The sequence below is a fragment of the Gorilla gorilla genome, chromosome 3, assembly GCF_029281585.2.
Source record: "Gorilla gorilla gorilla isolate KB3781 chromosome 3, NHGRI_mGorGor1-v2.1_pri, whole genome shotgun sequence".
NCBI classification, from domain to species: Eukaryota; Metazoa; Chordata; class Mammalia; order Primates; family Hominidae; genus Gorilla; species Gorilla gorilla.
The window spans coordinates 128,255,015-128,260,014 of record NC_073227.2 but is presented as its reverse complement, the minus strand read 5'-3'; the positions used below and the strand labels follow the sequence as shown (position 1 = coordinate 128,260,014).

General features: G+C 34.1%; 1 long non-coding RNA gene across 1 annotated transcript; it reads left to right on the top strand.

The window, feature by feature from the left end:
- The first annotated feature begins 332 nt into the window (after nt 1-332).
- On the top strand, nt 333-4,410 carry LOC129533237 (uncharacterized). The gene is made up of 3 exons (XR_008679310.2): nt 333-559; nt 992-1,110; nt 4,138-4,410. It is a non-coding gene; the product is annotated as an uncharacterized lncRNA (long non-coding RNA).
- The last annotated feature ends 590 nt before the right edge of the window (nt 4,411-5,000 follow it).

Sequence of the window (5,000 nt, the reverse complement as noted above, 5' to 3'; positions counted from 1 at the left end):
AAACTAATCCAGCAACCTTCAGGGAATGACGCATTTCTCTCTTAAAACAGGCAGAACAACTCACTCAAGACTTTTATTTCCATTTGTGACCAACTGTGCTGGTTCACAAAGTTGCAAAGCAAAGTTTCTAATAAACAAATGTGTCTTTTGTTGCCTACTCTACTAAAGTAATGCCCCCTGTACAGTGCTTGAACATTCCATCACAAAGCTTTGGTGGCTGCTGGCACAATAATGATTGTGGAGTGTCTATTTGTACACCATTAATTATGCTGTGATCCCTAGTGAACTGCCTGTTTTTCTTTCGCAGAAACCTAGAACACGGTATACAGCTCTTATTTTGTATTTCTTTTAGATATATTATAAAACAAGAAATTTAGTTCCCATGTATCCAAGCTGTCCCTTCGGAAGGTGATCAGAAGAGAGAAATGAGTTTGGAAAAGAAAAGGAATAGCTGAACAAGAGTAAGAGTTTCTGCAATAAAGCCTTAAAAGAGAATAAAAATGTGGAAAAGTGAAGGTAGACACTGGAGCTGCACTTAAATAGTTCTTAGGAGCCCAAAGTAAGACATGTTCTGTAAAAGTAAAACTTACAGGGGGATCAATCCTTGCCATTAAAATCCTGAGTATTTGGATGAAAATCCAAATTGTGGTGGGAACTGTGGGCAGGTGCTCTTACACAGCAACGTGATATTAAAATTCTACAGACTGAACTGAAATATTTCTACTGTGGCAACAGTTAAATCATATACAGAACCATATTTAAAACTAATTTACCATGTGAAAAAGTCAGATACTCTCTCAGGAACAGTTCATTATTGTATGTAAATAAACAGCATAAGTATATAATAAATTTTAGATTAATAATATATAAAATATAATTTTGATTATTTATATAATCAAGGCTTTCATCTGGGGCCTTGATGCTCATCTTTCTTTGCACATTAAGTCAGTTTTTCATTTTCACATTCTTTTCATATCCCTCGTATGTATAGGAAAGCAAGTGATTTCAGAAATCTAAACCCTGAGAAAACATGGGTAACAGAGAAGAACTTTTGCTGTGATATCTACTTCTGCAGGGAGTAGAGAAACAGAAGTAGAAGGTAAATCTGAGGTGAGCCAGAACTCATTTCTTTACTTCCTATTTGAAGCTCATTTCCCCTATACCTTCTCTGACAAATCGTAGGCAAAAGAGTTCTTGTGACTAAATATTTCCCAACTACCAATAATAAGAACTTCCTACAGAATGTCTCATTGACAAATTAGCACACAAGCTTCTACCCTATTCTAATTCATGGATAAGGAACACTGGAAAGTTATTTTGAAACAAATCCCATTAAAATGTAATTTAAGCTGTAATCAGAAAGGAGCATAAAAACTGCAGTGAACTGCTGGTAGAATCATAAATTGGTACCATTCTTTAGAGAATCTCTTTGTAAATATATGATGAGCTTTAGAAATGCTTTTATCTTTTGACATAGTAATTCTACTACTGTTCAGATTTTGAAATTGTGGATAAGTGATTCTGGATCTGTAAGACTGAAAAACCAGAACCACACTGTCCATCAAAATGGGACTAGTTACATTATAAATAAATGTATATTATATAAAGAAAATTGTGTTATATAAATTACATGGTTACTGGAAGGGTGATACTACATGGAACATTTACTTCACTTTTTATCTTTTTTTGCATTGAAAAAATAAATAAGCAGCATGTTTTAATTTTACTGCCTAAAAAGACAAAGGTTGTTCTTCTTATTGTTTTTTTTAGAGAAGGGGTCTCACTCTGTCACCAAGGCTGGAGTGCAGTGGCACAATCATAGCTTACTGCAGCCTCTAACTCCTGGGCTCAAGCAATCCTCCTGCCTTAGCCTCCTGAGTAGCTGGTACTACAGGTGCACAATACTATGCTTGGCTAAGATAATTATTCATTCAATAATATTTAGTGAGTGCCAACTATGTACTAGTCACTGTTCTAGGGATATAACAATTTTTTAAAAAGTCGCTTCCCTCATGGAGCTTGAATTCTGCTAATGTAAGACAATAATAATGAAAGATTAAAAGTGCTACGAAGACAAAGCAGGATGGGACGTTAAAGGGTGGCTATTCAATTAGGCTCACCAGGCTTATGAGATAACACTCAATTTAAAATTTTAAATGAACAACCATTGTCAGAAAGAAAAATCAGTGCAACATCAAGTCAAAAGAACATCAGGAACATCTATGTTCCAACCTACTGAGATCCAATTACAGTAAATGCCCTCTAGAAACCTGTACTAATATAACTTTCTAAAACTAAAAAGATTCCTCTGAAGATGCTCCCATACTTACTCAATTATGGATTTTTGCCTTTGAGTTCTTTTCTATTTATAATAGATCAAAATAGCATGTGTATAGTATTCTAATTACACTGGTCATGATGGACTTTTATTTAATTGATCATCCCAGTGCTGTTTTTTAAAATAAATGTTTAATACATATTAGGCTTTTTAAAAAAGGCTAAAGATGCAATATTATAAGCAGAGGAAGAATAAAAACAAAAGCATTATGTGGAGACATAAAAGTTAAAGCTATCAAATATCTAACAAGAATTCAGAATTTGACCTTCAATGCAGACGTTTTTAAATTTTATCTTGAGTAAACGGGATAGAAACTACAAGTACAGAAAACTTTTAAAACTGTACCCTGGGTTGAATGAAAAACAGTGACCAAACTCAAGATACCAGTACTTGCCGGTTAAATATGTAGCAATGGTTAATACTATTGCTGATAGCCTAGAAGGTAAAGTAAACAGACAGCCAACAAAGACAGAATTATTTATGTCCTCCTGTTCTGTGCAGAATTGGGTCCTAAGTGCTAAGGAAGGCGGCAGAAGAGAGAGCTGGCTCCCGTCCTCAAGGCATTTTTGATTCAGTAACTGCTTTTTCCCCTCTTCCCAAGCAGAAGTCACTTAAAAAGAACAATGAGAGATAAAAACTTTTACAAATTAGAAAACAGCCTGAAATAACATTTGAAGTTTAGTGAAACCATATGCCAGGTAGATGTAAAAGTGAAAAGTAAATTCAAATGACAGAAATAAAATGGGAAAAAGACTGGTTATATATAACTTAACAGGAATTTTTAAAACGTCTAGGGTATATAGATAAAAACTGAAAATAAAATCAGAAATAAGTAAAATAGTCTCTCTCTCTCTCTGTTAATAGCCTTTTAAAATGCCAAGCTCCGCCTATCAGCAGTGAATAGAAAATCAGCCAAGTACTTATCCTATTTGGTTTGGCACTGGTCTATCCATGGGAGTGAACTATGATCAAAACTGTTTTCTAAAGGGTGAAATGGGCTTAGAAAAACACAGGATGATTAAAATCGCTGTCTCTAAACCTGAACATAATGCCAAGAGGTAGTCAGGAAACATTACAAACTCAATGTTCAATTAGCATTAGGAAGCTAAAAGATGTAATTTTATAGTTAATCTTATTTCCATTAAATCTAATTGTCATTGATGACTCTATATAAATAAAAGTGCTTGCCTATAAATAATCACTTTAAATTGCCTTTTAAAATATAAACATGCTATCAAAAATTTATATTTAAAAATATCAAAGAATTATACTTCTTTGCTTACCATGAAACAAAGAAGCAGCCTAGAAAATGAGTTTTTGTTTTTATTGTTTCTAAAATTATGTCTTACAGCATAATCTGCATCAATAAGCATAGGACATTGGGAGCCCATTTCCAAAGCTTACACCAAGCCAAATGAAACCAAAAATGACATTCTGGTTAATGTGCATCTATACTTTAGAGGAAATCTTAAAATTGGCAAAAGTGATTATGGGTTAATGGCGGGTATCTTTAAAGGAAAAGAATGAATTCCATCTAAGAGTTCATAGCTCTAAGAACAAAGAAAAAGCAGATGCTTACAACTCATGTACCAAAACATACTTGCCATTTCCTTCCACTCACGCACCTCCTCTTCCATTTCTTATCACAGTAAATGGTACCACCATCCAATCAGCTACTCGGAGTAAATAAATGTTAGCTATTACCCGACTTCAAACTCCCTCCCCTGCTCACCTGAAAATCACTACAAATCCTGTCCATTTTAATCTCCCATCTATTTACCTCTGCTTTCTTTTCACAGACATCTCTTACTTACAGAGGACAGACATAAGTCCAAACAAATCAACAGCCACAACAATTTTTAAATGGATCCAATCCATCCACTAAAAAGCTACATACAAGATTATTTTGTAAATAAAAGGCTGATATAGTATTAGGAATAGCAGGCATCACCAGTACTTTTCAACTAGAGTACAAAGTGAAAGGATTGAGAAAATAGATAATAGAGAACAGCTCACCAAGAAGATATAAAATCATGGACATTCCTACACAAGGAAAAACTGACAGCTCCACAATCACGGTATTTAATGCAGCACTCCCTTCCTCTCTGGTTTTGTTCCTAATCTATTTCCTGCTTTACTGACCTCGTTAAAGACCTTAAATGGCTCCCTATGACCCAAAAGTCCATTGCTTATTTTGACTTAAGAAAAAATTTATAATAGAAAATCTCAAACATAATGAAAGTAGAAAATACTACAGTGAACCCCATTAGCTATAACAATTATCACAGGAAATCTTTTTTTTTTTAAATCTGTCCTCTACTCTGTATTTTTGGAAGCAGTCTCAGAGACCATGTAATTTCATCTGTAAGATAGAGATTCTTTTTTCCCCAACATGACCCTAATGCCATTTTTACACCTAACAAAATTAACACAATTTACTTAAAAAAACAAATACCTAGTCAGGTCACCTTTACCCAATTATTTATTCTCAAGACTGCTTTTTAGATGGTGGCATGTCCTTCTGACATCTATTGTTTCTTAGCATTGCTTACAAGGCTTTTCATAATCTGGCCCCTACCTTCACTTCTAGCCTCAATTTTTGAAACTAGTATTTTTTTCCATCCCCTAAATCCTGCACTTCCACCATATTTACTGAATTTCT